The sequence below is a fragment of the Phyllobates terribilis genome, unplaced genomic scaffold (genome assembly GCF_046119375.1).
Source record: "Phyllobates terribilis strain yellow unplaced genomic scaffold, ASM4611937v1 Scaffold_13__5_contigs__length_258822181, whole genome shotgun sequence".
Lineage (NCBI taxonomy): Eukaryota > Metazoa > Chordata > Amphibia > Anura > Dendrobatidae > Phyllobates > Phyllobates terribilis.
This window is the reverse complement of record NW_027362773.1, coordinates 116829081-116854623: the sequence shown is the minus strand read 5'-3', so window position 1 is coordinate 116854623 and position 25543 is coordinate 116829081.

Here is a 25543-nt window from a genome sequence, read left to right as displayed (position 1 = left end):
CATTTATATATAATGATGGTAGGGTATGAGATATATTTTTGTCTTTTGTAGGTTTTGCTTCTTTTTGCTAGTGTCAACATGCTCCTATTTCTTGCATGTCTACCATCTTAGACTTCAGTTCACATTGCTTGTTTTTTTGTCTTGTTTGCATTCTGTGCAATTTAAGGGTGTGGCATCCCCTTTGTTGAGCTGATTAGTATATATGTAGCTTACCACGGGCCTAGGTGGTCTGGAGTTGGGACCCGGTCCTATTTGTCTACCCTTTTATATGCATTACTTCAACTTTGATATACAGTAAGGTTTTTAATATAGGCAGTATAGGTACCGTCCCAATTTAGGGTCACCTTGCCGCTGGTGGGACGGCTTGTATACTTTTTTTGATCAAAAATAGTTCACTAAGTACCCTATATTTATTATGCAACTTTGCTTTACATTTATATATAATGATGGTAGGGTATGAGATATATTTTTGTCTTTTGTAGGTCTTGCTTCTTTTTGCTAGTGTGAACATGCTCCTATTTCTTGCATGTCTACCATCTTAGACCTCAGTTCACATTGCTTGGTTTTTTGTCTTGTTTGCATTCTGTGCAATTTAAGGGTGTGGCATCCCCTTTGTTGAGCTGATTAGTATATATGTAGCTTACCACGGGCCTAGGTGGTCTGGAGTTGGGACCCGGTCCTATTTGTCTACCCTTTTATATGCATTACTTCAACTTTGATATACAGTAAGGTTTTTAATATAGGCAGTATAGGTACCGTCCCAATTTAGGGTCACCTTGCCGCTGGTGGGACGGCTTGTATACTTTTTTTGATCAAAAATAGTTCACTAAGTACCCTATATTTATTATGCAACTTTGCTTTACATTTATATATAATGATGGTAGGGTATGAGATATATTTTTGTCTTTTGTAGGTTTTGCTTCTTTTTGTTAGTGTGAACATGCTCCTATTTCTTGCATGTCTACCATCTTAGACCTCAGTTCACATTGCTTGGTTTTTTGTCTTGTTTGCATTCTGTGCAATTTAAGGGTGTGGCATCCCCTTTGTTGAGCTGATTAGTATATATGTAGCTTACCACGGGCCTAGGTGGTCTGGAGTTGGGCCCCGGTCCTATTTGTCTACCCTTTTATATGCATTACTTGAACTTTGATATACAGTAAGGTTTTTAATATAGGCAGTATAGGTACCGTCCCAATTTAGGGTCACCTTGCCGCTGGTGGGACGGCTTGTATACTTTTTTTGATCAAAAATAGTTCACTAAGTACCCTATATTTATTATGCAACTTTGCTTTACATTTATATATAATGATGGTAGGGTATGAGATATATTTTTGTCTTTTGTAGGTCTTGCTTCTTTTTGCTAGTGTGAACATGCTCCTATTTCTTGCATGTCTACCATCTTAGACCTCAGTTCACATTGCTTGGTTTTTTGTCTTGTTTGCATTCTGTGCAATTTAAGGGTGTGGCATCCCCTTTGTTGAGCTGATTAGTATATATGTAGCTTACCACGGGCCTAGGTGGTCTGGAGTTGGGACCCGGTCCTATTTGTCTACCCTTTTATATGCATTACTTCAACTTTGATATACAGTAAGGTTTTTAATATAGGCAGTATAGGTACCGTCCCAATTTAGGGTCACCTTGCCGCTGGTGGGATGGCTTGTATACTTTTCTTGATCAAAAATAGTTCACTAAGTACCCTATATTTATTATGCAACTTTGCTTTACATTTATATATAATGATGGTAGGGTATGAGATATATTTTTGTCTTTTGTAGGTTTTGCTTCTTTTTGCTAGTGTGAACATGCTCCTATTTCTTGCATGTCTACCATCTTAGACTTCAGTTCACATTGCTTTTTTTTTGTCTTGTTTGCATTCTGTGCAATTTAAGGGTGTGGCATCCCCTTTGTTGAGCTGATTAGTATATATGTAGCTTACCACGGGCCTAGGTGGTCTGGAGTTGGGACCCGGTCCTATTTGTCTACCCTTTTATATGCATTACTTCAACTTTGATATACAGTAAGGTTTTTAATATAGGCAGCATAGGTACCGTCCCAATTTAGGGTCACCTTGCCGCTGGTGGGACGGCTTGTATACTTTTTTTGATCAAAAATAGTTCACTAAGTACCCTATATTTATTATGCAACTTTGCTTTACATTTATATATAATGATGGTAGGGTATGAGATATATTTTTGTCTTTTGTAGGTCTTGCTTCTTTTTGCTAGTGTGAACATGCTCCTATTTCTTGCATGTCTACCATCTTAGACCTCAGTTCACATTGCTTGGTTTTTTGTCTTGTTTGCATTCTGTGCAATTTAAGGGTGTGGCATCCCCTTTGTTGAGCTGATTAGTATATATGTAGCTTACCACGGGCCTAGGTGGTCTGGAGTTGGGACCCGGTCCTATTTGTCTACCCTTTTATATGCATTACTTCAACTTTGATATACAGTAAGGTTTTTAATATAGGCAGTATAGGTACCGTCCCAATTTAGGGTCACCTTGCCGCTGGTGGGACGGCTTGTATACTTTTTTTGATCAAAAATAGTTCACTAAGTACCCTATATTTATTATGCAACTTTGCTTTACATTTATATATAATGATGGTAGGGTATGAGATATATTTTTGTCTTTTGTAGGTCTTGCTTCTTTTTGCTAGTGTGAACATGCTCCTATTTCTTGCATGTCTACCATCTTAGACCTCAGTTCACATTGCTTGGTTTTTTGTCTTGTTTGCATTCTGTGGAATTTAAGGGTGTGGCATCCCCTTTGTTGAGCTGATTAGTATATATGTAGCTTACCACGGGCCTAGGTGGTCTGGAGTTGGGACCCGGTCCTATTTGTCTACCCTTTTATATACATTACTTCAACTTTGATATACAGTAAGGTTTTTAATATAGGCAGTATAGGTACCGTCCCAATTTAGGGTCACCTTGCCGCTGGTGGGACGGCTTGTATACTTTTCTTGATCAAAAATAGTTCACTAAGTACCCTATATTTATTATGCAACTTTGCTTTACATTTATATATAATGATGGTAGGGTATGAGATATATTTTTGTCTTTTGTAGGTTTTGCTTCTTTTTGCTAGTGTGAACATGCTCCTATTTCTTGCATGTCTACCATCTTAGACTTCAGTTCACATTGCTTGTTTTTTTGTCTTGTTTGCATTCTGTGCAATTTAAGGGTGTGGCATCCCCTTTGTTGAGCTGATTAGTATATATGTAGCTTACCACGGGCCTAGGTGGTCTGGAGTTGGGACCCGGTCCTATTTGTCTACCCTTTTATATGCATTACTTCAACTTTGATATACAGTAAGGTTTTTAATATAGGCAGTATAGGTACCGTCCCAATTTAGGGTCACCTTGCCGCTGGTGGGACGGCTTGTATACTTTTTTTGATCAAAAATAGTTCACTAAGTACCCTATATTTATTATGCAACTTTGCTTTACATTTATATATAATGATGGTAGGGTATGAGATATATTTTTGTCTTTTGTAGGTCTTGCTTCTTTTTGCTAGTGTGAACATGCTCCTATTTCTTGCATGTCTACCATCTTAGACCTCAGTTCACATTGCTTGGTTTTTTGTCTTGTTTGCATTCTGTGCAATTTAAGGGTGTGGCATCCCCTTTGTTGAGCTGATTAGTATATATGTAGCTTACCACGGGCCTAGGTGGTCTGGAGTTGGGACCCGGTCCTATTTGTCTACCCTTTTATATGCATTACTTCAACTTTGATATACAGTAAGGTTTTTAATATAGGCAGTATAGGTACCGTCCCAATTTAGGGTCACCTTGCCGCTGGTGGGACGGCTTGTATACTTTTTTTGATCAAAAATAGTTCACTAAGTACCCTATATTTATTATGCAACTTTGCTTTACATTTATATATAATGATGGTAGGGTATGAGATATATTTTTGTCTTTTGTAGGTTTTGCTTCTTTTTGTTAGTGTGAACATGCTCCTATTTCTTGCATGTCTACCATCTTAGACCTCAGTTCACATTGCTTGGTTTTTTGTCTTGTTTGCATTCTGTGCAATTTAAGGGTGTGGCATCCCCTTTGTTGAGCTGATTAGTATATATGTAGCTTACCACGGGCCTAGGTGGTCTGGAGTTGGGCCCCGGTCCTATTTGTCTACCCTTTTATATGCATTACTTGAACTTTGATATACAGTAACGTTTTTAATATAGGCAGTATAGGTACCGTCCCAATTTAGGGTCACCTTGCCGCTGGTGGGACGGCTTGTATACTTTTTTTGATCAAAAATAGTTCACTAAGTACCCTATATTTATTATGCAACTTTGCTTTACATTTATATATAATGATGGTAGGGTATGAGATATATTTTTGTCTTTTGTAGGTCTTGCTTCTTTTTGCTAGTGTGAACATGCTCCTATTTCTTGCATGTCTACCATCTTAGACCTCAGTTCACATTGCTTGGTTTTTTGTCTTGTTTGCATTCTGTGCAATTTAAGGGTGTGGCATCCCCTTTGTTGAGCTGATTAGTATATATGTAGCTTACCACGGGCCTAGGTGGTCTGGAGTTGGGACCCGGTCCTATTTGTCTACCCTTTTATATGCATTACTTCAACTTTGATATACAGTAAGGTTTTTAATATAGGCAGTATAGGTACCGTCCCAATTTAGGGTCACCTTGCCGCTGGTGGGATGGCTTGTATACTTTTCTTGATCAAAAATAGTTCACTAAGTACCCTATATTTATTATGCAACTTTGCTTTACATTTATATATAATGATGGTAGGGTATGAGATATATTTTTGTCTTTTGTAGGTTTTGCTTCTTTTTGCTAGTGTGAACATGCTCCTATTTCTTGCATGTCTACCATCTTAGACTTCAGTTCACATTGCTTTTTTTTTTGTCTTGTTTGCATTCTGTGCAATTTAAGGGTGTGGCATCCCCTTTGTTGAGCTGATTAGTATATATGTAGCTTACCACGGGCCTAGGTGGTCTGGAGTTGGGACCCGGTCCTATTTGTCTACCCTTTTATATGCATTACTTCAACTTTGATATACAGTAAGGTTTTTAATATAGGCAGTATAGGTACCGTCCCAATTTAGGGTCACCTTGCCGCTGGTGGGACGGCTTGTATACTTTTTTTGATCAAAAATAGTTCACTAAGTACCCTATATTTATTATGCAACTTTGCTTTACATTTATATATAATGATGGTAGGGTATGAGATATATTTTTGTCTTTTGTAGGTCTTGCTTCTTTTTGCTAGTGTGAACATGCTCCTATTTCTTGCATGTCTACCATCTTAGACCTCAGTTCACATTGCTTGGTTTTTTGTCTTGTTTGCATTCTGTGCAATTTAAGGGTGTGGCATCCCCTTTGTTGAGCTGATTAGTATATATGTAGCTTACTACGGGCCTAGGTGGTCTGGAGTTGGGACCCGGTCCTATTTGTCTACCCTTTTATATGCATTACTTCAACTTTGATATACAGTAAGGTTTTTAATATAGGCAGTATAGGTACCGTCCCAATTTAGGGTCACCTTGCCGCTGGTGGGACGGCTTGTATACTTTTTTTGATCAAAAATAGTTCACTAAGTACCCTATATTTATTATGCAACTTTGCTTTACATTTATATATAATGATGGTAGGGTATGAGATATATTTTTGTCTTTTGTAGGTTTTGCTTCTTTTTGTTAGTGTGAACATGCTCCTATTTCTTGCATGTCTACCATCTTAGACCTCAGTTCACATTGCTTGGTTTTTTGTCTTGTTTGCATTCTGTGCAATTTAAGGGTGTGGCATCCCCTTTGTTGAGCTGATTAGTATATATGTAGCTTACCACGGGCCTAGGTGGTCTGGAGTTGGGCCCCGGTCCTATTTGTCTACCCTTTTATATGCATTACTTCAACTTTGATATACAGTAAGGTTTTTAATATAGGCAGTATAGGTACCGTCCCAATTTAGGGTCACCTTGCCGCTGGTGGGACGGCTTGTATACTTTATTTGATCGAAAATAGTTCACTAAGTACCCTATATTTATTATGCAACTTTGCTTTACATTTATATATAATGATGGTAGGGTATGAGATATATTTTTGTCTTTTGTAGGTTTTGCTTCTTTTTGCTAGTGTGAACATGCTCCTATTTCTTGCATGTCTACCATCTTAGACTTCAGTTCACATTGCTTGTTTTTTTGTCTTGTTTGCATTCTGTGCAATTTAAGGGTGTGGCATCCCCTTTGTTGAGCTGATTAGTATATATGTAGCTTACCACGGGCCTAGGTGGTCTGGAGTTGGGACCCGGTCCTATTTGTCTACCCTTTTATATGCATTACTTCAACTTTGATATATAGTAAGGTTTTTAATATAGGCAGTATAGGTACCGTCCCAATTTAGGGTCACCTTGCCGCTGGTGGGACGGCTTGTATACTTTTTTTGATCAAAAATAGTTCACTAAGTACCCTATATTTATTATGCAACTTTGCTTTACATTTATATATAATGATGGTAGGGTATGAGATATATTTTTGTCTTTTGTAGGTTTTGCTTCTTTTTGCTAGTGTGAACATGCTCCTATTTCTTGCATGTCTACCATCTTAGACCTCAGTTCACATTGCTTGGTTTTTTGTCTTGTTTGCATTCTGTGCAATTTAAGGGTGTGGCATCCCCTTTGTTGAGCTGATTAGTATATATGTAGCTTACCACGGGCCTAGGTGGTCTGGAGTTGGGACCCGGTCCTATTTGTCTACCCTTTTATATGCATTACTTGAACTTTGATATACAGTAAGGTTTTTAATATAGGCAGTATAGGTACCGTCCCAATTTAGGGTCACCTTGCCGCTGGTGGGACGGCTTGTATACTTTTTTTGATCAAAAATAGTTCACTAAGTACCCTATATTTATTATGCAACTTTGCTTTACATTTATATATAATGATGGTAGGGTATGAGATATATTTTTGTCTTTTGTAGGTTTTGCTTCTTTTTGCTAGTGTGAACATGCTCCTATTTCTTGCATGTCTACCATCTTAGACCTCAGTTCACATTGCTTGGTTTTTTGTCTTGTTTGCATTCTGTGCAATTTAAGGGTGTGGCATCCCCTTTGTTGAGCTGATTAGTATATATGTAGCTTACCACGGGCCTAGGTGGTCTGGAGTTGGGACCCGGTCCTATTTGTCTACCCTTTTATATGCATTACTTCAACTTTGATATACAATAAGGTTTTTAATATAGGCAGTATAGGTACCGTCCCAATTTAGGGTCACCTTGCCGCTGGTGGGACGGCTTGTATACTTTTTTTGATCAAAAGTAGTTCACTAAGTACCCTATATTTATTATGCAATTTTGCTTTACATTTATATATAATTATGGTAGGGTATGAGATATATTTTTGTCTTGCTTCTTTTTTGCTAGTGTGAACATGCCTCTGTTTCTTGTATGTCTGCCATCTTAGACCTCAGTTCACATTGTCTGGTTTTTTGACTTGTTTGCATTCTGTGCAATTTAAGGGTGTGGCATGCCCTTTGTTGAGCTGATTGGTATATATGTAGCTTACCACGGGCCTAGGTGGTCTGGAGTTGGGACCCGGTCCTATTTGTCTACCCTTTTATATGCATTACTTCAACTTTGATATACAGTAAGGTTTTTAATATAGGCAGTATAGGTACCGTCCCAATTTAGGGTCACCTTGCCGCTGGTGGGACGGCTTGTATACTTTTTTTGATCAAAAATAGTTCACTAAGTACCCTATATTTATTATGCAATTTTGCTTTACATTTATATATAATTATGGTAGGGTATGAGATATATTTTTGTCTTGCTTCTTTTTTGCTAGTGTGAACATGCCTCTGTTTCTTGTATGTCTGCCATCTTAGACCTCAGTTCACATTGTCTGGTTTTTTGACTTGTTTGCATTCTGTGCAATTTAAGGGTGTGGCATGCCCTTTGTTGAGCTGATTGGTATTATGTAGCTTACCACGAGCCTAGGTGGTCTGGAGTTGGGACCCGGTCCTATTTGTCTACCCTTTTATATGCATTACTTCAACTTTGATATACAGTAAGGTTTTTAATATAGGCAGTATAGGTACCGTCCCAATTTAGGGTCACCTTGCCGCTGGTGGGACGGCTTGTATACTTTTTTTGATCAAAAATAGTTCACTAAGTATCCTATATTTATTATGCAATTTTGCTTTACATTTATATATAATTATGGTAGGGTATGAGATATATTTTTGTCTTGCTTCTTTTTTGCAACTTTGATATACAGTAAGGTTTTTAATATAGGCAGTATAGGTACCGTCCCAATTTAGGGTCACCTTGCCGCTGGTGGGACGGCTTGTATACTTTTTTTGATCAAAAATAGTTCACTAAGTACCCTATATTTATTATGCAACTTTGCTTTACATTTATATATAATGATGGTAGGGTATGAGATATATTTTTGTCTTTTGTAGGTTTTGCTTCTTTTTGCTAGTGTGAACATGCTCCTATTTCTTGCATGTCTACCATCTTAGACCTCAGTTCACATTGCTTGGTTTTTTGTCTTGTTTGCATTCTGTGCAATTTAAGGGTGTGGCATCCCCTTTGTTGAGCTGATTAGTATATATGTAGCTTACCACGGGCCTAGGTGGTCTGGAGTTGGGACCCGGTCCTATTTGTCTACCCTTTTATATGCATTACTTCAACTTTGATATATAGTAAGGTTTTTAATATAGGCAGTATAGGTACCGTCCCAATTTAGGGTCACCTTGCCGCTGGTGGGACGTCTTGTATACTTTTTTTGATCAAAAATAGTTCACTAAGTACCCTATATTTATTATGCAACTTTGCTTTACATTTATATATAATGATGGTAGGGTGTGAGATATATTTTTGTCTTTTGTAGGTTTTGCTTCTTTTTGCTAGTGTGAACATGCTCCTATTTCTTGCATGTCTACCATCTTAGACCTCAGTTCACATTGCTTGGTTTTTTGTCTTGTTTGCATTCTGTGCAATTTAAGGGTGTGGCATCCCCTTTGTTGAGCTGATTAGTATATATGTAGCTTACCACGGGCCTAGGTGGTCTGGAGTTGGGACCCGGTCCTATTTGTCTACCCTTTTATATGCATTACTTCAACTTTGATATACAGTAAGGTTTTTAATATAGGCAGTATAGGTACCGTCCCAATTTAGGGTCACCTTGCCGCTGGTGGGACGGCTTGTATACTTTTTTTGATCAAAAATAGTTCACTAAGTACCCTATATTTATTATGCAACTTTGCTTTACATTTATATATAATGATGGTAGGGTATGAGATATATTTTTGTCTTTTGTAGGTCTTGCTTCTTTTTGCTAGTGTAAACATGCTCCTATTTCTTGCATGTCTACCATCTTAGACCTCAGTTCACATTGCTTGGTTTTTTGTCTTGTTTGCATTCTGTGCAATTTAAGGGTGTGGCATCCCCTTTGTTGAGCTGATTAGTATATATGTAGCTTACCACGGGCCTAGGTGGTCTGGAGTTGGGACCCGGTCCTATTTGTCTACCCTTTTATATGCATTACTTCAACTTTGATATACAGTAAGGTTTTTAATATAGGCAGTATAGGTACCGTCCCAATTTAGGGTCACCTTGCCGCTGGTGGGACGGCTTGTATACTTTTTTTGATCAAAAATAGTTCACTAAGTACCCTATATTTATTATGCAACTTTGCTTTACATTTATATATAATGATGGTAGGGTATGAGATATATTTTTGTCTTTTGTAGGTTTTGCTTCTTTTTGCTAGTGTGAACATGCTCCTATTTCTTGCATGTCTACCATCTTAGACCTCAGTTCACATTGCTTGGTTTTTTGTCTTGTTTGCATTCTGTGCAATTTAAGGGTGTGGCATCCCCTTTGTTGAGCTGATTAGTATATATGTAGCTTACCACGGGCCTAGGTGGTCTGGAGTTGGGCCCCGGTCCTATTTGTCTACCCTTTTATATGCATTACTTCAACTTTGATATACAGTAAGGTTTTTAATATAGGCAGTATAGGTACCGTCCCAATTTAGGGTCACCTTGCCGCTGGTGGGACGGCTTGTATACTTTTTTTGATCAAAAATAGTTCACTAAGTACCCTATATTTATTATGCAACTTTGCTTTACATTTATATATAATGATGGTAGGGTATGAGATATATTTTTGTCTTTTGTAGGTCTTGCTTCTTTTTGCTAGTGTAAACATGCTCCTATTTCTTGCATGTCTACCATCTTAGACCTCAGTTCACATTGCTTGGTTTTTTGTCTTGTTTGCATTCTGTGCAATTTAAGGGTGTGGCATCCCCTTTGTTGAGCTGATTAGTATATATGTAGCTTACCACGGGCCTAGGTGGTCTGGAGTTGGGACCCGGTCCTATTTGTCTACCCTTTTATATGCATTACTTCAACTTTGATATACAGTAAGGTTTTTAATATAGGCAGTATAGGTACCGTCCCAATTTAGGGTCACCTTGCCGCTGGTGGGACGGCTTGTATACTTTTTTTGATCAAAAATAGTTCACTAAGTACCCTATATTTATTATGCAACTTTGCTTTACATTTATATATAATGATGGTAGGGTATGAGATATATTTTTGTCTTTTGTAGGTTTTGCTTCTTTTTGCTAGTGTGAACATGCTCCTATTTCTTGCATGTCTACCATCTTAGACCTCAGTTCACATTGCTTGGTTTTTTGTCTTGTTTGCATTCTGTGCAATTTAAGGGTGTGGCATCCCCTTTGTTGAGCTGATTAGTATATATGTAGCTTACCACGGGCCTAGGTGGTCTGGAGTTGGGCCCCGGTCCTATTTGTCTACCCTTTTATATGCATTACTTCAACTTTGATATACAGTAAGGTTTTTAATATAGGCAGTATAGGTACCGTCCCAATTTAGGGTCACCTTGCCGCTGGTGGGACGGCTTGTATACTTTTTTTGATCAAAAATAGTTCACTAAGTACCCTATATTTATTATGCAACTTTGCTTTACATTTATATATAATGATGGTAGGGTATGAGATATATTTTTGTCTTTTGTAGGTTTTGCTTCTTTTTGCTAGTGTGAACATGCTCCTATTTCTTGCATGTCTACCATCTTAGACTTCAGTTCACATTGCTTGTTTTTTTGTCTTGTTTGCATTCTGTGCAATTTAAGGGTGTGGCATCCCCTTTGTTGAGCTGATTAGTATATATGTAGCTTACCACGGGCCTAGGTGGTCTGGAGTTGGGACCCGGTCCTATTTGTCTACCCTTTTATATGCATTACTTCAACTTTGATATATAGTAAGGTTTTTAATATAGGCAGTATAGGTACCGTCCCAATTTAGGGTCACCTTGCCGCTGGTGGGACGGCTTGTATACTTTTTTTGATCAAAAATAGCTCACTAAGTACCCTATATTTATTATGCAACTTTGCTTTTCATTTATATATAATGATGGTAGGGTATGAGATATATTTTTGTCTTTTGTAGGTTTTGCTTCTTTTTGCTAGTGTGAACATGCTCCTATTTCTTGCATGTCTACCATCTTAGACCTCAGTTCACATTGCTTGGTTTTTTGTCTTGTTTGCATTCTGTGCAATTTAAGGGTGTGGCATCCCCTTTGTTGAGCTGATTAGTATATATGTAGCTTACCACAGGCCTAGGTGGTCTGGAGTTGGGACCCGGTCCTATTTGTCTACCCTTTTATATGCATTACTTCAAATTTGATATACAGTAAGGTTTTTAATATAGGCAGTATAGGTACCGTCCCAATTTAGGGTCACCTTGCCGCTGGTGGGACGACTTGTATACTTTTTTTGATCAAAAATAGTTCACTAAGTACCCTATATTTATTATGCAACTTTGCTTTACATTTATATATAATGATGGTAGGGTATGAGATATATTTTTGTCTTTTGTAGGTTTTGCTTCTTTTTGCTAGTGTGAACATGCTCCTATTTCTTGCATGTCTACCATCTTAGACCTCAGTTCACATTGCTTGGTTTTTTGTCTTGTTTGCATTCTGTGCAATTTAAGGGTGTGGCATCCCCTTTGTTGAGCTGATTAGTATATATGTAGCTTACCACGGGCCTAGGTGGTCTGGAGTTGGGACCCGGTCCTATTTGTCTACCCTTTTATATGCATTACTTCAACTTTGATATACAGTAAGGTTTTTAATATAGGCAGTATAGGTACCGTCCCAATTTAGGGTCACCTTGCCGCTGGTGGGACGGCTTGTATACTTTTTTTGATCAAAAATAGTTCACTAAGTACCCTATATTTATTATGCAACTTTGCTTTACATTTATATATAATGATGGTAGGGTATGAGATATATTTTTGTCTTTTGTAGGTTTTGCTTCTTTTTGCTAGTGTGAACATGCTCCTATTTCATGCATGTCTACCATCTTAGACCTCAGTTCACATTGCTTGGTTTTTTGTCTTGTTTGCATTCTGTGCAATTTAAGGGTGTGGCATCCCCTTTGTTGAGCTGATTAGTATATATGTAGCTTACCACGGGCCTAGGTGGTCTGGAGTTGGGACCCGGTCCTATTTGTCTACCCTTTTATATGCATTACTTCAACTTTGATATACAGTAAGGTTTTTAATATAGGCAGTATAGGTACCGTCCCAATTTAGGGTCACCTTGCCGCTGGTGGGACGGCTTGTATACTTTTTTTGATCAAAAATAGTTCACTAAGTACCCTATATTTATTATGCAACTTTGCTTTACATTTATATATAATGATGGTAGGGTATGAGATATATTTTTGTCTTTTGTAGGTCTTGCTTCTTTTTGCTAGTGTGAACATGCTCCTATTTCTTGCATGTCTACCATCTTAGACCTCAGTTCACATTGCTTGGTTTTTTGTCTTGTTTGCATTCTGTGCAATTTAAGGGTGTGGCATCCCCTTTGTTGAGCTGATTAGTATATATGTAGCTTACCACGGGCCTAGGTGGTCTGGAGTTGGGACCCGGTCCTATTTGTCTACCCTTTTATATGCATTACTTCAACTTTGATATTCAGTAAGGTTTTTAATATAGGCAGTATAGGTACCGTCCCAATTTAGGGTCACCTTGCCGCTGGTGGGACGGCTTGTATACTTTTTTTGATCAAAAATAGTTCACTAAGTACCCTATATTTATTATGCAACTTTGCTTTACATTTATATATAATGATGGTAGGGTATGAGATATATTTTTGTCTTTTGTAGGTTTTGCTTCTTTTTGCTAGTGTGAACATGCTCCTATTTCATGCATGTCTACCATCTTAGACCTCAGTTCACATTGCTTGGTTTTTTGTCTTGTTTGCATTCTGTGCAATTTAAGGGTGTGGCATCCCCTTTGTTGAGCTGATTAGTATATATGTAGCTTACCACGGGCCTAGGTGGTCTGGAGTTGGGCCCCGGTCCTATTTGTCTACCCTTTTATATGCATTACTTCAACTTTGATATACAGTAAGGTTTTTAATATAGGCAGTATAGGTACCGTCCCAATTTAGGGTCACCTTGCCGCTGGTGGGACGGCTTGTATACTTTTTTTGATCAAAAATAGTTCACTAAGTACCCTATATTTATTATGCAACTTTGCTTTACATTTATATATAATGATGGTAGGGTATGAGATATATTTTTGTCTTTTGTAGGTTTTGCTTCTTTTTGCTAGTGTGAACATGCTCCTATTTCTTGCATGTCTACCATCTTAGACTTCAGTTCACATTGCTTGTTTTTTTGTCTTGTTTGCATTCTGTGCAATTTAAGGGTGTGGCATCCCCTTTGTTGAGCTGATTAGTATATATGTAGCTTACCACGGGCCTAGGTGGTCTGGAGTTGGGACCCGGTCCTATTTGTCTACCCTTTTATATGCATTACTTCAACTTTGATATATAGTAAGGTTTTTAATATAGGCAGTATAGGTACCGTCCCAATTTAGGGTCACCTTGCCGCTGGTGGGACGGCTTGTATACTTTTTTTGATCAAAAATAGCTCACTAAGTACCCTATATTTATTATGCAACTTTGCTTTTCATTTATATATAATGATGGTAGGGTATGAGATATATTTTTGTCTTTTGTAGGTTTTGCTTCTTTTTGCTAGTGTGAACATGCTCCTATTTCTTGCATGTCTACCATCTTAGACCTCAGTTCACATTGCTTGGTTTTTTGTCTTGTTTGCATTCTGTGCAATTTAAGGGTGTGGCATCCCCTTTGTTGAGCTGATTAGTATATATGTAGCTTACCACAGGCCTAGGTGGTCTGGAGTTGGGACCCGGTCCTATTTGTCTACCCTTTTATATGCATTACTTCAAATTTGATATACAGTAAGGTTTTTAATATAGGCAGTATAGGTACCGTCCCAATTTAGGGTCACCTTGCCGCTGGTGGGACGACTTGTATACTTTTTTTGATCAAAAATAGTTCACTAAGTACCCTATATTTATTATGCAACTTTGCTTTACATTTATATATAATGATGGTAGGGTATGAGATATATTTTTGTCTTTTGTAGGTTTTGCTTCTTTTTGCTAGTGTGAACATGCTCCTATTTCTTGCATGTCTACCATCTTAGACCTCAGTTCACATTGCTTGGTTTTTTGTCTTGTTTGCATTCTGTGCAATTTAAGGGTGTGGCATCCCCTTTGTTGAGCTGATTAGTATATATGTAGCTTACCACGGGCCTAGGTGGTCTGGAGTTGGGACCCGGTCCTATTTGTCTACCCTTTTATATGCATTACTTCAACTTTGATATACAGTAAGGTTTTTAATATAGGCAGTATAGGTACCGTCCCAATTTAGGGTCACCTTGCCGCTGGTGGGACGGCTTGTATACTTTTTTTGATCAAAAATAGTTCACTAAGTACCCTATATTTATTATGCAACTTTGCTTTACATTTATATATAATGATGGTAGGGTATGAGATATATTTTTGTCTTTTGTAGGTTTTGCTTCTTTTTGCTAGTGTGAACATGCTCCTATTTCATGCATGTCTACCATCTTAGACCTCAGTTCACATTGCTTGGTTTTTTGTCTTGTTTGCATTCTGTGCAATTTAAGGGTGTGGCATCCCCTTTGTTGAGCTGATTAGTATATATGTAGCTTACCACGGGCCTAGGTGGTCTGGAGTTGGGACCCGGTCCTATTTGTCTACCCTTTTATATGCATTACTTCAACTTTGATATACAGTAAGGTTTTTAATATAGGCAGTATAGGTACCGTCCCAATTTAGGGTCACCTTGCCGCTGGTGGGACGGCTTGTATACTTTTTTTGATCAAAAATAGTTCACTAAGTACCCTATATTTATTATGCAACTTTGCTTTACATTTATATATAATGATGGTAGGGTATGAGATATATTTTTGTCTTTTGTAGGTCTTGCTTCTTTTTGCTAGTGTGAACATGCTCCTATTTCTTGCATGTCTACCATCTTAGACCTCAGTTCACATTGCTTGGTTTTTTGTCTTGTTTGCATTCTGTGCAATTTAAGGGTGTGGCATCCCCTTTGTTGAGCTGATTAGTATATATGTAGCTTACCACGGGCCTAGGTGGTCTGGAGTTGGGACCCGGTCCTATTTGTCTACCCTTTTATATGCATTACTTCAACTTTGATATTCAGTAAGGTTTTTAATATAGGCAGTATAGGTACCGTCCCAATTTAGGGTCACCTTGCCGCTGGTGGGACGGCTTGTATACTTTTTTTGATCAAAAATAGTTCACTAAGTACCCTATATTTATTATGCAACTTTGCTTTACATTTATATATAATGATGGTAGGGTATGAGATATATTTTTGTCTTTTGTAGGTTTTGCTTCTTTTTGCTAGTGTGAACATGCTCCTATTTCATGCATGTCTACCATCTTAGACCTCAGTTCACATTGCTTGGTTTTTTGTCTTGTTTGCATTCTGTGCAATTTAAGGGTGTGGCATCCCCTTTGTTGAGCTGATTAGTATATATGTAGCTTACCACGGGCCTAGGTGGTCTGGAGTTGGGACCCGGTCCTATTTGTCTACCCTTTTATATGCATTACTTCAACTTTGATATACAGTAAGGTTTTTAATATAGGCAGTATAGGTACCGTCCCAATTTAGGGTCACCTTGCCGCTGGTGGGACGGCTTGTATACTTTTTTTGATCAAAAATAGTTCACTAAGTACCCTATATTTATTATGCAACTTTGCTTTACATTTATATATAATGATGGTAGGGTATGAGATATATTTTTGTCTTTTGTAGGTTTTGCTTCTTTTTGCTAGTGTGAACATGCTCCTATTTCATGCATGTCTACCATCTTAGACCTCAGTTCACATTGCTTGGTTTTTTGTCTTGTTTGCATTCTGTGCAATTTAAGGGTGTGGCATCCCCTTTGTTGAGCTGATTAGTATATATGTAGCTTACCACGGGCCTAGGTGGTCTGGAGTTGGGACCCGGTCCTATTTGTCTACCCTTTTATATGCATTACTTCAACTTTGATATACAGTAAGGTTTTTAATATAGGCAGTATAGGTACCGTCCCAATTTAGGGTCACCTTGCCGCTGGTGGGACGGCTTGTATACTTTTTTTGATCAAAAATAGTTCACTAAGTACCCTATATTTATTATGCAACTTTGCTTTACATTTATATATAATGATGGTAGGGTATGAGATATATTTTTGTCTTTTGTAGGTCTTGCTTCTTTTTGCTAGTGTGAACATGCTCCTATTTCTTGCATGTCTACCATCTTAGACCTCAGTTCACATTGCTTGGTTTTTTGTCTTGTTTGCATTCTGTGCAATTTAAGGGTGTGGCATCCCCTTTGTTGAGCTGATTAGTATATATGTAGCTTACCACGGGCCTAGGTGGTCTGGAGTTGGGACCCGGTCCTATTTGTCTACCCTTTTATATGCATTACTTCAACTTTGATATTCAGTAAGGTTTTTAATATAGGCAGTATAGGTACCGTCCCAATTTAGGGTCACCTTGCCGCTGGTGGGACGGCTTGTATACTTTTTTTGATCAAAAATAGTTCACTAAGTACCCTATATTTATTATGCAACTTTGCTTTACATTTATATATAATGATGGTAGGGTATGAGATATATTTTTGTCTTTTGTAGGTTTTGCTTCTTTTTTCTTAGCAGGAAGTCCAGTTTCTTCCAACTAAAGTGCCCCGCTTTGTCATGGTAAGCCCCCAGGACCATAGCTGCATCCCGCCTTGGGACCACGACTTGCCAGGTCAGCTCGTGTGTCTGGTGGTTGACAAGCCTTCTGCACAGCTTGCCCTCGTAGAGGAACAGCTTGCTCTTCTCTTTTCATAGCTGCTTGGCTTCCTCTGGGGCATCCGGATCTAAGCGGGCGTCTTCCCGGGTCAGCAGATCTTTCACCAGGCGGATGGCAGGGTCACTATCTTGGGTCTTGGCCCAGCTGTGGTGAGGTAGGGGATTGATCATAACCTTTGTTAAATCTTCCTCCTTCACGCGGTGGGAGTATTGAGCGGCTCTATACCGGTGAAACGCGGGGAGTTCTACCTCCTCCAGCTCTTCTGGGTCTTCGTCACCTTCAGGTAAGTGAGGCATTCTCGATAGGGCGTCAGCGTTGGCATTGGTTTTCGCCTGCCCGGTACTTGATCACGAAGTCATAATTGGAGAGACGGGCCATCCACCGCTGTTCCAAGGCACCAAGTCTTGCACTGTCTAGGTGTGTTAACGGGTTATTGTCCGTGTACACAGTGAACTTTGCGGAGGCCAGGTAATGCTCGAAGCGTTCCGTTATGGCCCACACCACCGCCAAGAATTCTAGCTTGAAGGAGCTGTAATTCTCCGGGTTCCTCTCGGTGGGCCTCAGCTTCCGGCTGGCTTACGCGATCACCCTTTCTCTGCCCTGTTGGTTTTGGGACAGTACGGCTCCCAGTCCCACATTACTGGCGTCTGTGTGGAGAATAAAAGGCTGGCCATAATCAGGGTATGCCAGGATCTCATCCCCTGTGAGGGCCATCTTCAACTGGCGGAAGGACTCCTCTTCCGGTTTATCCCACTTGAAGGGTGGCTTTTGGCTTCTGGACTTAGACTGTCCTATCAGGAGGTCCTGCATAGGAGCTGCCATCTTAGTGAACCCGGGGATGAACCTTCGGTAGTAGCCTACCAACCCGAGGAATTGCCTCACTTCCTTGATGTTCGAGGGGCTTGGCCAGCTCTTGATTGCTGTGACCTTGTCAGGATCGGGGGCTACTCCTTCCGCACTTACCACGTGCCCTAGGTACTGGACCTTTGGTTTCAACAGGTGACACTTTGATGGTTTCACCTTCAGGCCATAGCCTGCCAGGGCTTCGAACACCTCGGCCAGGTGCTTTACATGGTCCTCGTAAGTCTTCGAATAGACGATCACGTCGTCCAGGTAAAGGAGGACCGTCTCGATGTTTCGGAGCCCTAGACAGCATTCCATCAGCCTCTGGAAGGTCCCTGGTGCGTTGCAGAGCCCGAAGGGCATACAGTTGAACTTGCTCAGTCCCATCGGGGTGGTGAAGGCGGTCTTCTCCTTGTCAGCCTCTGCCACAGGAACCTGCCAGTACCCGCTAGTAAGGTCCAAAGTAGAAAAGAAGTTAGCTGATTTTAGTGCGGCTAAAGACCCCTCTATTCTAGGCAGCGGGTATGCGTCTTCATGGGTGATACAGTTGATTTGTCTATAGTCCACGCACATTCTCATGGTGCCGTCTTTCTTTTTTACCAGAACCAGGGGGGCTGCCCAGAGGCTACAGCTATCTCTAATGACCCCAGCTTCTTTAATTTCCCGCAGCATACCCTTGGCGTTCTGATAATATGCAGGGGGTACAGGCTTGTGTCTCTCTTTTATTGGTGGGTGGCTCCCTGTGGGGATGTGGTGTTCTATCCCTTTTACTCTGCTGAAGTCTAGCGGGTGCTTACTAAAGACTCTCTCGTACTCCTGTAACACCCGGTAGACTCCTTGTTTTTGGTGCAGGGGAGTGGAGTCAGCACCCACATGGAGTTTCTGGCACCAGTCCTCCTTTTGTTTCTGGGAGCCATTACCCTCCGCCTGTGGAGATGGAGGCAAGGGTTCCACGGCCCTGATAGCTTTGTGCTCAACAGCAAACAGTTTGGCAAGTGTAGCGTACCTGGGTAAATGTACCTCCCTCTCCCCAATGTTGAGGATGCGGACGGGCACCCTCCCATAACGGACATCAACCACTCCCCGGGCTGTCAAAATGGTGGGCCTGCTGTCCGAGTACACGGGTTCTACCATGGCTTGGTAGTCTCTACCTCTCAACCCGATTGCAGTCCGACACCAGATCATCATTTCACTTTTGGGAGGCACGCTACCGATCTCACCACCAGACAGTTCTACCTGCTGCCGTCTCATCAGGGCTTTTATCTCTTTGTTGAGGACTCTCTGTTGGCTGGAACTAGCATTCACCGCCACCTGTTGTAGAATTACAATTACCTCTGAAAGACAATTTTCAATCACGTTAGTACCCACAGTTATTTTAGGGTGACTTTCACGACGGTCAATGTCCACAATAATCACTCCCTGTGCCGGTAGTTTAACTTTACCAATCTTAATGGTCATCTCTTTGAACCCCATTTGCGGCACGGGCAAGCCATTACTGGCGATGATGCTCAAGTCACTGTCTGGATACCGTGTTATATCAGCATCAGTCCAATACTGCTTAAAAAGTACATAAGGGATAGTAGTTACTTGCGACCCGGTATCCAGCAAGGTGCTCATGGGTATACCGTCCAGCACCACGGGTAAAACCGGACGCCCCCCAACGTACTTATTACGCCAATTGTAAGGGCCTGGTGATCTTATGCCTGGGGGTTGGCCCTCTGCCCCAGGTTGGACCCGTTTAAATTACAGTACCTGGAAATGTGTCCGGGCTGGTTGCATTGATGGCAAATGGGCTGTCCATCCTCTGCGTAGCGGTCTCTGCGCCTCCCTCGGAACGACGGGGTCCTCCTCTGTCGACGCCACGGGACATCCTCCGGACTTGAAACCAACTCGATGGGTCTTTACGGGTCCACTTGTAACGCCTGGACGGTCCTGGTCAACGCCGCGATGCTCCTGGTCAGCTCCTGGACTTGGTGATGCAGATCTTTGGACGGGGCTTGGTTCAGGGCCTGTGCATCGGCCCCCACAGAGTCCATAGAGGAGGGCGCTGCCTCCTGGTGGTAGGTGAGAGCAGGGCGCCGGGGGTTTATAGCGCCACTTGTTGCGGGTTCACGGAGCACCCTTATGGTCCTATCCTTAAATTGGGCAAAGGTCAGATCAGGGTTCTGAAAGAACATGAGGCGCAGCTGGGTCCTGTGGGCGCTAGACAGCAGACCTTCTATAAACTGTTCTGTTAGTAGCTTATCCGTATCCTGCACGCTGCCAGGGTCAGCTTGTTGGATGGCTCTCAAGGCTTCCTGCAAATTTAGGGCATAGTTTCTGATGCTGTCCTGTGTCCGCTGCTTACATCCATAGAACCTCATTTTAATTTCAGCGGAGGTACGTGTGTCAAAGGTACCCCGCAGCCGGGCCAGAATACCCTTCACAGTTCTTTTCTCCTCAGCAGGCCATGACTTTACCTCCCGCTGGGCTGTGCCAGTTAACTGCCCTGTCAGTATGCTAACCTTCTGTTCCTCTGTCAGGGGGTAAACATGGAACAAACTGTACAGCCTTCCTTAAAGTCAGTTAGGGCATGGGGCTCCCCTGAATACTTAGGCAGCCAAGGCCGCTCCAGGGATGTAAGGCAGGGAAAATGGCATCACCGCTGCTGCAGCTGCGCTGGTGGTAGTGGGCGCCTCCGTGTCCGACATCTTCCTCCCTGTTATGCACACACCCGGGCTGAGCGGCGTGTGCGTGTGATTGTAGTGATTCCACTTGACCATGAACCGGAGAGTGCCTGGAGGGGCGTGACTAAGTATCTGGCCGATCCGACCAAGATGGCACGACGGCATACGACGCCAGTGCACCAGGGAGAAACCGGGCAGAGGGACCAGGTGCTACTCCAGGTCAAACTCCGGACACGGGGGTTGACCCACACAGGGATTACTGGATCAGGCTGGTTAGGCTGGCGCACAGACTGGAGGGTATAGGCAGGCACGACTGGTATGCAGGCAGGCGGGTAAAGGCAAGCGCAGCTAGAGTGCAGACAGGGAGGCACTAGCAGGTAGGAACACAGGCGGGATAGGACCCAGTACACACTGGGACTCAGGAACAGGCAGGTTAGGCTGGCACAGACTGGTGGATATAAGCAAACACGTCAGGTATGCAGATGGGTGGATACAGGCGAGTATGCAGGCAGGGAGGTACTGGCCGAAAGGACGGGCTGGAGCACAGAAAGGTTAAGACCCAGTACAGACTGGGTCACAGAACCGCAGATGCGGTAGACAACCACAGCAGAGAGGGAACGCCCGAAGCGGTGGGCAAGAACAGAGCAGGACGGGGCTGCAGGAGCAGCGAGCACAAGCAGGGCAGGACAGGACTGCCGGAGCAGCGAGTACAAGCAGGGCAGGACAGGACTGCCGGAGCAGCGAGCACAAGCAGGGCAGGACAGGACTGCCGGAGCAGCGAGCACAAGCAGGGCAGGGCAGGACAGGACTGCCGGAGCAGCGGGCAGAAGCAGGGCAGGACAGGACTGCCGGAGCAGCGGGCAGAAGCAGGGCAGGACAGGACTGCCGGAGCAGCGGGCAGAAGCAGGGCAGGACAGGACTGCCGGAGCAGCGGGCAGAAGCAGGGCAGGACAGGACTGCCGGAGCAGCGGGCAGAAGCAGGGCAGGACAGGACTGCCGGAGCAGCGGGCAGAAGCAGGGCAGGACAGGACTGCCGGAGCAGCGGGCAGAAGCAGGGCAGGACAGGACTGCCGGAGCAGCGGGCAGAAGCAGGGCAGGACAGGACTGCCGGAGCAGTGGGCAGAAGCAGGGCAGGACAGGACTGCCGGAGCAGTGGGCAGAAGCAGGGCAGGCTAGAACCGCCGGAGCGGTAAGCAAAGGAGTCAGAGCAGGCTAGGCTGAGTAGGGGGGACAGGGCTCTGTTCACACGGAACAGACAGGAAGGGAAAGGCAGAGCCAGACACCCACAGGGTACTAGCAGAGAAGTAGCGAGTGGACCACAAACTCACAAACGGGAGTACAGAGACAACAAGCAGGAGTTAGGTACGAGTTCAGACTCTGCAGAAAAAGGAAGGGAACGGACATAGAGGCAAAACAGGTAAAGGATAGGAGAGAGTTCAGACTGGAACTGAGCGTACGGAGGAGACCGACACTGTAGCGGAATACAGGAGCTGGTCTGGGAATACGGCCCCCAGAGAGGCAGGACGAACAGGCAAGGTGCGTGTTCAGACAGGACAGACAAGATACAGGAGCAGGTCTAGGTAATCGGCCCCTAGAAGGCAGGAGGAACAGGCTAGGAGCGTGTTCAGACAGGTCAGACAAGATACAGGAACGGGTCTAGGTAATCGGCCCCTAGAAGGCAGGAGGAACAGGCTAGGAGCGTGTTCAGACAGGCCTGGAAATACAGCCTCCAGGATAGGCAGACAAGAGAACACAGAACGGGACCTGGCACCTTCAGAGTGCAAGCACACACTGAATGAAACACTATGCTCAGGCAGGGATAGATGGGAGCAGCTGAGCTATATACCAGGTGACAGACAGCAATAGGCTGAGGACGCACAAGGGGTGTGACCCACAGCAGGTACAAAAAGCAGGAAGTGATCGGGCGCCGCCCTTAAGCAGCAGAAACAGACACAAACAGACAGCATGGAGGGAAGCCAGAGAGACATTCTGGACAGGAGATCAAGTGCGCGCTCTTGCACAGTGGGAGATGGACCACTATGCAAGGACGCCGCCAGGTATGTTACAGTACCCCCCCCTTACGCCCCCTCTTCTTCAGGCCTGCCAGAATCTTCCGCAGGGAATTCGAGGGCCAATTCTTCACTTCGAAGAGATCACTTCCCCTGTCCACCGGAAAAACTGGTCTCCTCTGGGTAGCTAGGATGCTACCTCCCATCCAGCCACCCTTAGCAACAGACGAAACGGGTGGAGTACCAGGAACAGCACACAAGGAAGTCTCTCTCCACATATTTTCAGGTGGCACCCCAGAGGGTACAGGAGACAACTGGAAGTCCTCCACCGGGTTGGAGGGGGACAGAGACTTGGGGGTAATCTCTGCTTCGAGGTACATCTTGTCAAGCTCACAGGAAGAAATAGACGGGTTATCAGGTACATAATGAGGAAAAGTCACTGTCTCTTTGTTTTCTGGTGGTACCCCGGAGGATTCAGGAAACAACTGAAGGTCCTCCGCCGGGTCAGAAGAGTGCAGAGGCTCAGAGAAAACATCTGCTTCAGAGTACACTAGGTCGGACTCACTGGACGAAGCAGGCGAGGTATCGGGTACCGAGTATAGGAAAGTCTCTGTCCATTCTCCACCAGGTGGCACCCCGAAGGGTTCTGGAGACAACTGGCGGTCCTCCGCCTGGTCAGAGGGGTGTAGAGACTCACGGGTAACCTCTGCTTCAGAGTACACTAGGTCGGACTCACTGGACGAAGCAAGCGAGGTATCAGGTACAGAGTATAGGAGAGTCTCTGTCCTTTCGCTACCAGGTAGCACCCCGAAGGGTTCAGGAGACAACTGGAGGTCCTCCGCCTGGTCGGAGGGGTGTAGAGACTCGGGGGTAACTACCACTTTGGGGTACCCATTGCCAGGCTCACAGGACGAAGCGGACAAAGTATCGAGTACCGGGTGTAGAGAATTCTCTCTCCATTTGTCATCGAGTGGTATCCCGGAGGATTCAGGAGGCAACAGGGGGTCCTCCGCCAGGTAGTAGAGGTGCACAGACTCTGAGGTAACCACAGCTTTGGAGCATCCTTGGACATGCACACCGGTTAAAGTGGGTGAAGCATCTGATGCCGGGTGCAGGAAGTTCTCCTGTGTGGAGTCTGGATGGGCAGAAGTCTCTTCGGGCAGGAGAACTGGTGCACTACCCACGCACATTACCCGTTGGGGCTTCTCCGGGATACAGGGAGATGAAGCTTCAGTAGGGACTTCAAGGTTGGGGTCAGGAGGTCTCAGGGAGGACAGACCCTGGCGTGACGGCTTGCCTCTACGTCTAGCACGTCTGGACTGCCTCTTGAGGTTGGGAGAAGTATTCCGGAAAGCGTAGTCACCCTGTGAGGATTCTGGGTGGGCAGTAGTCTCATTGGGCTGGAGGACTATTGCGCTACCCACACACATTACCCATTGGGGCTGCTCCGGGATATTGGGAAGTGAAGCTTCAGCAGGAGCCTCCGGGTTAGGATCATCGAAGACCATTAGAAAGGCCACCAGGAAGGCCATTAGGTCCAGGAGGATCGGATCCTGCGTTTCATATAGGGGGTTGATCCATTCCAAGGCATCACCCGCCAGGTAAGACATAATGAATGCCACCTTAACCCGATCGGTGGGAAAACATAGAGGGTAGAACTTGAAGTGTAGCATGCATTGCTCCACAAATGCACGACTTTGTCTAGGATCCCCATAATAACGTAGCGGATCCGCGGGAACGAGAGCAGATAGATCCATCTGGACGGGTGCGTAATTCGCCTGGAACTCAGCTAAAGGAAAAAAAAAAATATTTATTTATTTATTTTAATGCATGTATTCGCTGGAAAACTTCTCAGAGAGCGAAGGCCGTGGGGCTCAACGGGAACCATGGCCTGAGCATGCTGTTATGCACACGCCCGGGCTGAGCGGCGTGTGCGTGTGATTGTAGTGATTCCACTGGACCATGAACCGGAGAGTGCCTGGAGGGGCGTGACTAAGTATCTGGCCGATCCGACCAAGATGGCACGACGGCATACGACGCCAGTGCACCAGGGAGAAACCGGGCAGAGGGACCAGGTGCTACTCCAGGTCAAACTCCGGACACGGGGGTTGACCCACACAGGGATTACTGGATCAGGCTGGTTAGGCTGGCGCACAGACTGGAGGGTATAGGCAGGCACGACTGGTATGCAGGCAGGCGGGTAAAGGCAAGCGCAGCTAGAGTGCAGACAGGGAGGCACTAGCAGGTAGGAACACAGGCGGGATAGGACCCAGTACACACTGGGACTCAGGAACAGGCAGGTTAGGCTGGCACAGACTGGTGGATATAAGCAAACACGGCAGGTATGCAGATGGGTGGATACAGGCGAGTATGCAGGCAGGGAGGTACTGGCCGAAAGGACGGGCTGGAGCACAGAAAGGTTAAGACCCAGTACAGACTGGGTCACAGAACCGCAGATGCGGTAGACAACCACAGCAGAGAGGGAACGCCCGAAGCGGTGGGCAAGAACAGAGCAGGACGGGGCTGCAGGAGCAGCGAGCACAAGCAGGGCAGGACAGGACTGCCGGAGCAGCGAGCACAAGCAGGGCAGGACAGGACTGCCGGAGCAGCGAGCACAAGCAGGGCAGGACAGGACTGCCGGAGCAGCGAGCACAAGCAGGGCAGGGCAGGACAGGACTGCCGGAGCAGCGGGCAGAAGCAGGGCAGGACAGGACTGCCGGAGCAGCGGGCAGAAGCAGGGCAGGACAGGACTGCCGGAGCAGCGGGCAGAAGCAGGGCAGGACAGGACTGCCGGAGCAGCGGGCAGAAGCAGGGC